The sequence below is a fragment of the Danio aesculapii genome, chromosome 17 (assembly GCF_903798145.1).
Source record: "Danio aesculapii chromosome 17, fDanAes4.1, whole genome shotgun sequence".
Lineage (NCBI taxonomy): Eukaryota > Metazoa > Chordata > Actinopteri > Cypriniformes > Danionidae > Danio > Danio aesculapii.
The window spans coordinates 10,995,844-11,008,527 of record NC_079451.1 but is presented as its reverse complement, the minus strand read 5'-3'; positions in this window follow the sequence as shown (position 1 = coordinate 11,008,527).

Sequence of the window (12,684 nt, the reverse complement as noted above, 5' to 3'; positions counted from 1 at the left end):
CTTTACTGCTTGGTTGAGTTATTGCAACAGTTTGCTTGTATGACGTGTCAACACGGAACGACCATGGCAGAATAAAAAGATAAATGTTGGAGATCGATAGCCTAGGTATTTCTGCAGCCTAGGTATGTGAATAACAAATCACAATTACAGAGACATTTAAAATGTATGTGATTTCTCGATGAAAGAATGCTGATCGTAATCATCATGTGATGATTGATGTCTGGCAAATTTGGTACCCATGACACATCAAGAGTTTATCTAAACAAAATCTCACACAGTGACCATATTAACTGACAATAAAATTTTGTAATCTGAACGAGGTGTCCCATGAAATTAAAATAAAGTTTTTTTAGAACGTTATCATCAGTATTATTGGTTTTAAGATATCTTTAAGCTAGTGTGCATCAACAGTGACAAAATGTATATTTATGAAATATAGAACAAATGTAAACATGTAAAGCTTGAAGTTTGTCACTACTGCCCAAATGGATCAACTAGGCATGTGCCGGTATAAGATTCTGACGGTATAACCATGGATAAAATTATCATGGTGTCACGGTATCATGATTACTGCTCTAAAACATATTCTTTTTAAATGTCTGTGTTAAAAACAAAAACTTTTTACCGTTTTTAGCGCAATATATTTTATTTTGAGAAACATTTAAAATATTTTTGAGCAGTAAACATGTAAATAAACATGTAAATAAAAAATTGTGCACATACCTTTGAAATGCTATTGCAGAAAATGTTGATGGTTTTAAACCTTGACACTTCCAAACTGCGATGTACCTTGAAAACAATTATTGTCCCATGCCTAGGATCAACAGTTTTAATCACGTCACCTCATGCTTCAGTCTCTCATCAAATTGTGACCAATCAAATGCTCTCCTAGTATCTGACATGCCCCGCCCACTTCAAGACGCTTTTCATTTGTTGTGCTAGATCTCAACCACTCTCACTGTCAGAGCAGGGATAAAACAATATACTATTGGCTGTTTTTTTAAAGGGGGAGGGGCTACACTATGGCCCACTCTCTCTCTCATATATTGGTTTAGATTACATCAAACATTGAATAAAAATGCACATTTCAAGGACCTTTAAGTGATGACCTGAATTTTGTCAAAGTCCAAGGTTAGCTTCGTTCAAAAATAAACAAGAAAGCAGTATGTGGTAATATGCCATTCCAAATATGCTGCATTTTCTTTCCCCCTCTTATATATTTAACCTGCAAGATTGTATTACAAAAACTAGACTATGCATACACAATGACCATATCTCTTTGTTTTCATCCTCAGGTTGTGCTAGAGACGGAAATCACCAACAAATCAGCCCTGAAACTCTATGAGAACCTGGGCTTTGTCAGGGACAAGAGGCTGTTTAGATATTATTTAAACGGAGTGGACGCACTTCGACTCAAACTCTGGCTTCGCTAAATCAAACTTCGGGGCCCTCAACTCTTTCTTCATCCCTCTGGCCTCCTCTTCTTCCACTTTCCCCCAGCCCTCCGGCCTCAGATCACCCGACTTCCTTCAATAGAAAGATACTAACCTATGCTGAGCCACGAAGGGGAAGCTCTAAGGGAAAAATTCACCAATCATAATAAAGTGTTTTAAGAACTTTTTTGTGTGAACGAAAGAAAGGTCATTGCAAAAAAAGAAAATGATATACAAAGTCGGCTACTAATAGGACATTGACACCCAAAGGAAATGTGCTGGCGTCTCTGCTCAGGTGTCAATAGCCGGACTTTAAGAACTCTGTGTATTTTTGGTTCGGGGAGTGAAGACGGGTGGGACGAATGTGTCAACGGCATCGGCGAAACGAATCACGCCGAAAGCTAACAATGCGCCACAACTCTGTTTAGTTATTTTTACTTCAGAAACAATCACAACCCGAAGGATGGAAATTTCTTTAAACCAACTCAAAACTACTCACATCAATTTTTGTTTTTCTAAAAGAGGGTGCACGGGAGCATCGCAGGTTGTGATTGTGTTGGAGCCTGCTGCTTTGCGTTGTTTTTTTTGTGCGTACGGGGGTCTGTGGTTTATTTTGTGTTTTTTTTTAATGTTGTTTTGGAAAACACTGAGCAGAGCTTTTGCCCGCTATGAAGTTTGAGCTATGACAAACTAACACGCATACAGAAACACTTTAACATGAATGCTGCAAAAATGATGCAGATGGGCATCTCTGCTCTTTAAGCTTGGTTATATTAGTTCACATTTTACCATATTGGGTTTATGTGGCTTGTGATTCTGACACGAATATCATCTCACCGAACAAGATGACTTCTCTGTGAGTGTTTTGTACAATTAGATTGAGAATTATTTACTAAATGGGTCTAAAAGGAGAGTATTCTAATTTCTTTTTATGACTGTCTTCTTCATAGAGTCCCCCTTCCCATATTTGGACATTTCAAAAAGACGCACTTCTCATTTTTGCACTGATTAGATAGGGAGTATTGCTCAGTATACTTCCCTTATCCGCCACTCGCCTTTGTGGACCAGTAGGGGGCAGAATACAGATTTCACCAGCCCAGTCGTTCCTTTGGACTCATGCAAATAGTTGCTTTAAAGTCAGGAAACGGATTGATTATATGCAAGACGACATTGTTTAGAGGTTGTTTTAAAATTTATGGATGAAATTTCCGAAGGTTAGTGCTTTTATCGGTTTGTGTTTAACAGTAGTGTGCTGTGACAGCTTGATCATCACCCACGTTGTATGTGTGCTGTTCATTGCCAATAGACCCCCATTTGCTTTGCTGCTGGCTCATGAGCTGTTGTCGGAAAAAAAAGTGTTTTGTTTTTAAAGTTTGGAGTGGGAAACAAGTTTTTTTTTTTGATTTGCTAATTGTACATATGGAGGTTTGATTTGTTGTTTTGGATTGTCAGTGGAAAAGTTCCCCATAGAGCTGCTCCTGCTCAATTGTTGAGAAGACAAATAATTTGCTTTATAAATTTGCGCTGAAATACACCGATATTGCTGATTGATTTATGGGACGAGGAATTTATGCCTTTTTTAATTGTTTTATTTGAAGCCTAAATTGTAGTCCATTTCCAGGAAATGTAATGGTCCCATCAGTCCCTGTTGATGTACAAGACCGTGTGCTGTCTCTCAGTAAGGCTCAGGTGTTTGGTTTCTCTTCAATTCTTATTTCACTTGTCAGAGGCTCTTTTCAAGGATTCAGTGGTTATTAATAGGCAACTTGTCTTTGTAAGAATTGGATTCTTTTTGATTTGCAGATTAGGCAATTTTCAAAAGAAAGTTCGATTCAGCCTTTGAGTAGTTTTCTTCCCAATGGACCATCAAAGTCAACTTTTCGATTGCAAATATACATTTATTTTGAAGTCATCGGATAGCTTACATTCATGTCCATTTATTCACCCTTATGCTGTTCCAAACCTGTGCATTTCTGTGGAACACAATTGAAGATATTTATGTTTTGTTCTATCTGAGTTTAAAAAGGCATTGACTTAACATTGACCATTGTATGGACAAAACATTTTATGCTAAACAAACAAAGAACAAATGTTTGAAATGGCATGAGGGTAGAAAAATTCTATCAAAGTTCTCTAGCATTAAAATAAAATTCAGATCTTGTAAGAACTCGGATGTAATGGATTTCCAGCTATCAATCGTTGCCATTCAATACTGCGCATATTTTCGTATCGGATATTGTTTAAAGTTGTGGTTGGCACGATGATGTTTTTTGCACTGCCAATATCTGACTTTTGTGGTTTATTACTGCAAGCTGTCCATTCAACATTATGGCCTTGAACAGCTTTAGACGGAACAGCTGGCAGGTTCTAGCTGGTAAGATCACATGTTCAGATGTGGACACTAATCTGACCGGCTTCTGTTTTGGGGAATCATTCAGTGATGGGACTAATTTTGACTCTGCACTTGTGGCTAATTCTCACCCCTGTGAACGGTGGTGTTTATGTTGTAGTTAGTGTTGCTCTTGTACTTTCAGCTGATGATTCGGACGAGCGAGAATTGCACCTCAAAACATGGACACATTTTGTCGGGGAAAGAGCGACCGTTTGCATGTTGATAAAATCTTCTCCAACCTTCTTTCTCCCACTTTCAACCCTGACAAAATGTCTTGCAAAAAGTTTCTTTGTTTTCAAGTGAACAACAGACCTGGTTTAAAAATTATAATAAATTATTTGATTTTTAATCAAATGTTGTAGCTTGTTTTTTCCTTCTTCCTGAAAGGAGTGCTGTAAATTTTAGATTAATGGTGTCGTGGCTTTGTATTTCTTGGATATCATTATTCAGTCCATTTCTAGCTCCTGGTTTAAGGGTTAGTTTGCAAAAAACATTTAAATAATGAGCAATTGAGACCCCTTCATTCATCTTTGAAGCAGAAATAAGGATACATTTAGTTAAAATTTGACAGCTCATCCTTCATACCATCCTCCAAGATTCCTGATTCATTCAAAGTGCAGAACGATAAAAAAAACAGACCATATGCTTTTAGTCAAAGTCCCTTTAAGGCAAGTAATTTCACTTGGTGGCCATCTTTGAAATGCCTCTTGGGCAGCATGCTCCTCAGGCATACTGTTTGAATGGGGAAACATCAAATTCTCCAAAACTGCTTGCCAAGCTTATGATTGAATTTTACATTAGGAATCGCCAAAAAACTTAAACAACAACTCTCACTTGAGTTTCATTTCTAAACGTCCAAATCACAAAATCTGCAGAAACTCACTTCTGGTCCAGGCCCCTCCCCCGGATTATCATCAGTTCATATTGTTGGGTGTTTGGCTCCTGTAGAAGGCGGGCTTTGTTCACCATAAATCAATCGATGATTGGCTCCTGTACTAGTAGGCAGGGCTTCATGCTCCTTATTGACCGTTACACTTTTTATTCAAAAAGATGAGAGTGACATGTCTTGTGTATTCTAAAAGGCGGCCATTTAAATGGATACACCTTAATAAATAGAAATGGTTGGTGATATTAACATCCTGTTTGTGGCACATTAGTATATGTGAGGGGGCTTGTAAATAACTCATGAAAGAATAAAGTTACGTTTAAAACCAAGCACACTATTGTTTTTTCTTGTGAAATTCCCAATAAGTTTATTAGGGTGTATCCATTTAAATGCTCAATCCTATTTCTGGAGATCTACCTTCCTGCAGAGTTTAGCTTTTAAGGCTGATTTATACTTCTGTGTCGAGTGATCGATGTGAGCTACGGCACCTGCCTTGAGCATAGTTGTGCATTTATACTTCTGCATGCTGTTTGTGTTACTCTGCAATAACACTTCCGAAATGCTAGCTGCCAGTGAGGTTTTTATGTTCCTCTGTGTCGAGTTTCTTCAGGGGTATTTAGTTTTTTTTCTGAATGCTAGCTTAAACTCGCTCATTCAGAGGTGGAACTGGTGGACGTGCAACTTTAATCATAAGGTAAACACAAAACAAATGTTTCCATCTGGAGCTCCTTTACGCGACTCGACTCTTGTAAACACTCGCTCTATTGGGCTTGGGACTCTCAGCACTGCCTACGCTCATTCCCACTACCAAGTCGACCAATCACAGAAATTGTGCTACGCATTGCTGCGACCATAGACTGTAAAATATATAGATGTAGTATCCATGATGTCACCCATTAATTTCTGAATAACACAAAAGCAGCTACCAGTAGGTGCGGCCAACAGTCAACAGTCAACAGCTACTGATGCCTGCTAGCATTTTGCTTAAATGGGCTTTTCTTTGGGAAAAATGCTTAATCCTTCATCACCTGCTACTCATTTGTGTTCTGACCACATGTGCTTGGCTGTGTACTATATCAATAAAGTGTTAGACTAAAAACACTGCTGTAATACATTGAGCCACTAAGCATTGTACTTATGGCGTTTTTCTACAAGAGGAAAACGTGAATTACCTCCAAACCTCAATATAGTCTGTTAGTAAATACAAGGCTATTTATAAAATCCAGGCATAACACTGTATGACAAAGTTTCAGATGACTGTTCTAGAGCCTACAGCTAATCAGTCTGTCAGATTCTGCAGTGCATTACAGGTCTAAAGAAAAATATAAATGATAAACGATCTTAAAACAAATACATTTATAGATATGGTATAAGTATATAATTTCACTCACCTGGGAAATGGAGGCCATGTGAATGGTTTGTGAGCACAATTAAGTGTACACAGCACGCCATATCATCTGACAGTCTTAAGAAGTAATTCCAAAAAGCAACTGACTGTGTAAAGCCACGTAAAACAAAACAAAATACGATGTATATGCCGAGTTCAGCGGCTAAGCCGGAATCAGCTGAGGTAAAGTGATGGCAACCAGGGAGACCTAGCTCCTAGCTGTACCACTCAAGTGGCCACACTCTTAATGCAGACTTAATATACCTAGTATAAAGGAAACAGATGAGTTATGAAAAAATCACACCCCTCAGTTGTCATGAAGGCTAATATTAGCTATATGAACCAGAATCGTTCTTTGTACAAGGCTTTGTAAACCTTTTTTTTTTCTGCTGTAAAGTTGAACATTTTAACAGTGGGCTCAATAGAAATTTGCTCTATCATGGAGCCAGGACTAGCGGAATTTCGATGAATTGCAGTTTCTGTTACTTCCGTATTAGCCCCACGAGAGAGAGCGGGAGGTTGCCGCTTGGTTGTGACGCGTAGTTAAATTTTTTGAGAGGTGTGCGTCAGTCACGGCGAGATCTATGTGACCGCATAAATGCTGAGCCGGACCATACACGTGCACTTGTCGCAGAACTATGAATCAGCCTTTAACCCTTTACTGCTGCCCTATACTGACACTGAGGTGAAGAAACTGTTGAATAAAGATAGTTTTTTTTTTATGTGCACATGTGACACGAAAGTATTCTTGTAGCTCGAGAATATTTTCTGATTTAATCACTGAAAGCATATGGTCTGGTATAGTTTTTTTTTTAAATTATTATTATTTGGGGGTTTTCACCTTTATTTGAGAGGACAGTAAAGAGTATTGACAGGAAAGCATGGGGAGCAGAGAGAGAGGGTAAGGATCGGCATAGGACCGCGAGGTGGAATCGAACTCGGGTCGCCTTGAGCACCGGAGTGCATTTGTCGAAGCATTAACCACTACACCACTTGTTTTTTTTTTTAAACAAGTTGGAACCTTGGAGGATGACAGAGCTCTCAAATTTAATGTAAAATGTCTTAATTTGCATTCTGAAGGCCTCAGGGACTTGGAACGACAAGAGGATGAATAATCAATAACATCGTTATGATTTTTTTGGTTAGGGTGAACTAACACTTTACCTGTGCATTTTTTTCATCTTCCTAAGCAAATATACCTCATGTCAGATAAAAGAGAGGCATCCAAAATATGGTAGGTTGGGGGTACATGTACTTGATATCCAGGCTTTCATAATTCAAATAATTAAAAATTTAAGTGTGGACTATTAGTGTCACCAAGCAGACTTGTAATCTGTGTGCATGTGCAAACATTAGTGGTATTTTTGAGGGGGCAACAGACCAAATTTGAATAATGGAAGCCTGTGAATTACTTGGAACTTGTTTGCAGCATCATTCTTTTTCTGTTTGGGTCTTCCAGTAGTGCAGCAATTACAAGCTTGACTTTTAAACTTTGCTTACTTCAGTTAAATAAAAGGTCATTGCGGCAAAAAGGGGCCGTGACTTCAACATTAGCTGTATTTCAATGCAGCGCCTTTTCTGTTATTTACAGAAATAGAGGCACTTGATTATTCATTGTTCATGTTAATTGAAGTGTGCTAATTTCTGTTCAAATTCGTTTTTGTTGTCAAGAGGAGGCAGCTGTACACAAAACCACAACAGTGTTTATTTTATCATGACAACTGAAGAAGACTCGCATGACAAGATTTTTTTTTTTAATAATCAGACTACAGACAATATATTGTAGAGGCAAAATTCCAAACATAACACAATGACTTACATTTTTTATTTATTTGTTTTGCATAATACAAAGGGATGTGTAGAATTTTTATTGTAGGTCATGTTTTTTTTATTGATTTAATACTTGGAACAAATGCCTGCTAGTTTGTCGGAAAAAATTTTGGAAAATCTTTTAATATAGTAAAGTAATGTGTGTATTTATATAGCGCATTTATCATGTATGGCCATACACCCAAAACGCTTCACAATCACGAAGTAGGGGGGTCTCTTACACCCCCACTAGTGTGCAGCATCCATTTGGATGATGCAACAGCAGCCACAGGACAATGACGCCAGTGCGCTCACCACACACCAGCTATTGGTTGAGTGGAGAGACGGTGATGGAGCCAATTTGGTGGATGGGGATGATCAGGAGATCATGATGGGTATGGGCCGATGGAGGAATTTGGCCAGGACACCGGGGTTACACCCCTACTCTTTTACGAGAAGTACCATGAGGTTTTTAATGACCACAGAAAGTTAGGATCTTGGTTTAATGTTTTATCTGAAAGACAGCGCTCAATGACAGTATAGTGTCCGCTTCAATTTACTGGGGCATTGGAACTCACACAGACCGCAGGTTGACACCACTTCCAACAGCAACCTAGTTTTCGCATGTGGTCTTTCATCCAGGTACTGGCCAGGCTCAGCCCTGCTTAGCTTCAATGAATAACTGGTCTTGGGCTGCAGGGTGATATGGCTGTGGCCATGTAGGGGAAATGAATGGGTGGAATTTGGTTGTGATCTGGTGACAAATTCCTTGGTTCCTCTGATTGGTATAGTCTCTCAGCAAGTCAGCCCTTAGTCTGGGTAGCAGATAAGGTCTGGGACACACTGGATACTCCCCACTGAAAATCATCTATACTTGAACAGACTGTGAAACCACACACATACTGATTGTAGGACACACTCTCAAAGCTGAGACTGGTTGTGGCCATTGCATTTGAGGCAGCCTGAATGAGATTTGAGAAAAGGAAGGGGGACTTCGGAACACAAAAATAACGTTAACGGCACCAGGCATTTTTTTTTTTTTGTTTTTTTTTTTGGTTATTTTGCACAAAAAGTTAGTTGTGACCAGCTTTGAAGCGTTTAACATTTCCCTGATCTTTGGGAGTCTAAACGGAGTCTAAAATTGGAATCACTACAACTGTACATAAGGCAAAATATTTGGAAAGTAATTAAATAGAAGGTGATTGTAACTGACTTTGCAAAGTTTATTTTAGCAGTCCCCGTCCAAGCCAGATGTAATGAATTTTTTGGCATAAAGAGTCTAACTTTTTTAAATTTCATTTTAAATTTTTAATTAAAGGAATAGTTCAGCAAAAAAAGGAGGGCAAGTAAATTATGACAATTTTCATTTTTTCATCCTTTTTTCCCCAAACCAACAGTGGCAGACAAGTCAAAGCCACCTGAAGGCAGCTCTGCAAGGCAAAAAAAAAACCCAAAAGTTTTGAAGTGTGTGTACCACAGGTAAGTCTTCCGTAGCCAGACAGAGGTTCTTATTTCAATAGGACGACTTTTGATAGGATGTTTGCACTTGCTTGTATACTGAACAATAATCAGATTTTTGAGGATAAAATTGAAATATATTGTCATTCCATCTTTCTATTAATTTCATCCAGTTTTTCCCAAGGTAATCAAGAGTGAATGTATGAATTAATTTATCTTCATGATCACAAATCTGTCCAAGCATAGTGGAAGTTTATGAACTTTATGTGCTACTAGTTGTTCAATGTTCAAAAAAATAAATAAAACATTGTCAATAAAATAAAAAATAAACAAGCTACTTTTAGAGAATTGCTTTGATTGAAAGGTTTTATGCCGTGCTATTACTAGAATTTATATTTTGCTATATAAAACATCAAAAAAGTAATGGCTTTATGAAATCAGTTTTTTTTTCCCAGCTCTGCTGATAGTTCATGTGTTCATTCATTCATTTTCCTTCAGCTTTCTCCAGTCTCTAATTCAGATGTCGCCACAGTGGAAAAAAACTTAAATATTCCAGCATTTGTTTTACACAGCAGATGCCCTTCCAGCCTCAACCCAGTAATGGGAAACATCCATACACTCTTACTTTCACACGCACTCATACACTACAGCCAATTTAGCTTCTTAAAATTCACATATAGTGCATGTCTTTGGACTGTGGGGGAAACAGGAGCACCCGGAGGAAACCAGTACAAACATGGGAAGAGAATGCAAACTCCACACATAAATGCCAACTGACCCAGCGACCTTCTTACCAAACTTGTTCCTGGAGGTCCGGTGTCTTGCAGATTTTAGCTCCAACCCTAATCAAACACACCTGAACAAGCTAATCAAGGTCTAAAGCTGCGGTCACACTGGGCTTTTTCTCCCATAGACTTCCATTCATACGCACGCGAATGCGTCAGACCGGAAACGCAGGGTCATGCGTTAGGTTTCGCAGTTCGCTGCAGTGCAAAGTTCAAGCTTTGTGAACTCTGAACTGCGAAATCGCATCACTTGACTGCGTGAGACCAATCAGGATCAAAACAGGACCTCTCTGGACAGAAATTTAAAACATGGACCGATCGCTCGCGCTTTTTTTAATGTCTAATCATCTTGTTTAATCCCGCCCCTTTTCGCAGCACCGTATGTCAGAATTTCGCACACACAAAGCCCAGTGTGCCCGCAGCTTTACTAGGTATAATTGAAACACCCCGGCAGGTGTGTTGAGGCAAGTTGGAGCTAAACCAGATCTCCAGGAACGAGATTGGTGACCCCTGCTGTAAGGCAACTGTGCTAACCACTGAGCCACCGTGCCACCTTTCATGTATTCATATATCCTCAAATCAAGAGATGCTAAAAAGACCCTGAGCATCACGTGTGCTTGAGTATGTGTAGGTAAAAGAAAACAAGTTTAAAGTATTAGTTCACGCAAAAATTTATTAATTATAAAAGTTATTAATTACTCACCCTCAGGTAGTTCCAATTAAGGTTACGCAATTCAGGAAAAATGTTGCTTTACGAAAACTGCTTTATGTATTTGTTATTAGAGTCAGCAGCATAACATTTTTAGCTTTTTTTGGCACATAAACTTGTTCTTGGAGGTTTGTATAATTACAGTTGTACCACTGAAGTCACATGAAATGTTTTGACATTTGACATGTTTTTGGTTCCTTTTCTGGATTTTGAACATCTAAGGAGAGCTGCTGTATATGGGGGATGAGGGAGCGCTCGGGTTTAATCTGAATATCTTATTTTGTGGTCTTAGGTGACTGGAAAGATATAAGGCTTGGTAATTATTAGCAGAATTTTTTTTTTTGTGAACTATCCTGAATAGACATGGAACGATAATCGTTTTCAATGTATACCATGGTTTGGAAAGTCAAGGTTTTAAAACCGCCCAAATTTCTGCTGTGTTAAGTATGTGTAAGATTTTATATTTAAGTTTTTTTACATTTTTTTAAATGTTTTTTTTTGTTTTTTAGGACAATAGTATCTCCAGCAGAAAAGATCTCCAAAGATTCCGTTTTCAATTGTACAGAAATCTGTGTTGTTGAAACTAATGAAGACAGCAAACTGATTGATTGAATGATTTATTTGAATTATTTAGCCTGACATCCTCAGCAGGCACACAACATCATAAGACGTTAATATTAGGTTAGATGTTGGTCGTGACATCAGGTGACTAAAATTAAATGTCTAGCCAGCATCTAAGTACAACGTTAATTTGACGCCCAATAACAACGTCAAATGACGTTGATATTTGATTGATTTTAGGTTGTGTTGGAAAGCAGCCAAAATCCAACGTCGAGCTAACATCTTAAACCAATGTCATATTGGCATCAAATACTGACATTTATTCGTCAGGTATGGCAACCAAAAACCAACGCTAATAGATGTCAGTGGTAACATTCACACAACATCAAGCTGTAACATCATAAAATGCTGATATTTGGTTGATTTTAGACTAGACGTTGGCCTGACGTTGTGTTCTGACAACAACATGATTTTTAATTCCAAACAAAATGTAACATCCCACGATGTTGGAGTACAACATCAATCTGACGTCATGTTGATGCCCTGTGCCTGCTGGGACGTTTACGATTCCAAAATAGTTTCTCAAAATGAAATGTATTTTGTTCAAAGGGGGAAAAAAAGCTTTTGCTTTTTACCCAGACATTTAAAAAGAATACATTTTAGAGTAGTAATCACAATACCATGAAAGCATGATATTTTTAACCAAGATTATCATATCGTCAGAATCTTATACCGGCCCATGCCTAATCCTGAACACATATCGACTTCAAGAAGGAAATTGTACATAAGCAAATCTATGTTTGTTCTCAAAATGAGTATCAACCTCATGAGAAACAAATTGCAAGTCAAGAATGTGTTGACGTTTTACAGCTGAGTATGTTTATGACAATCATAAAATATTGTGTAACTCACTTCTTAGGGTCAAATGCCTCTGCACCTCCTTTGGAACCTCCTCCAGGTGTTCTCCATGCCAGTCTCTCAATATACTCATCAGCATCAAAGGGCTCCTGGTAAGAAAAAATGATAAAAATAAATAAAACAATGTACATATAAATCGCATGATATTGAAGAAGACTACGCAAAATGACATGCACACATAAAAAAGAATGACAATGTGGATTGTTTATACGGCGGAAATTAGTTTTATGTTTATAATTTTGCTTAAACAGATGATGACAACACAAAACAGAACAGCTGAAAATTGAAGATTGGTGTTTACTAGTGCATGCATCATTCATTATGTGTCTCAACTAAACGTCAACGT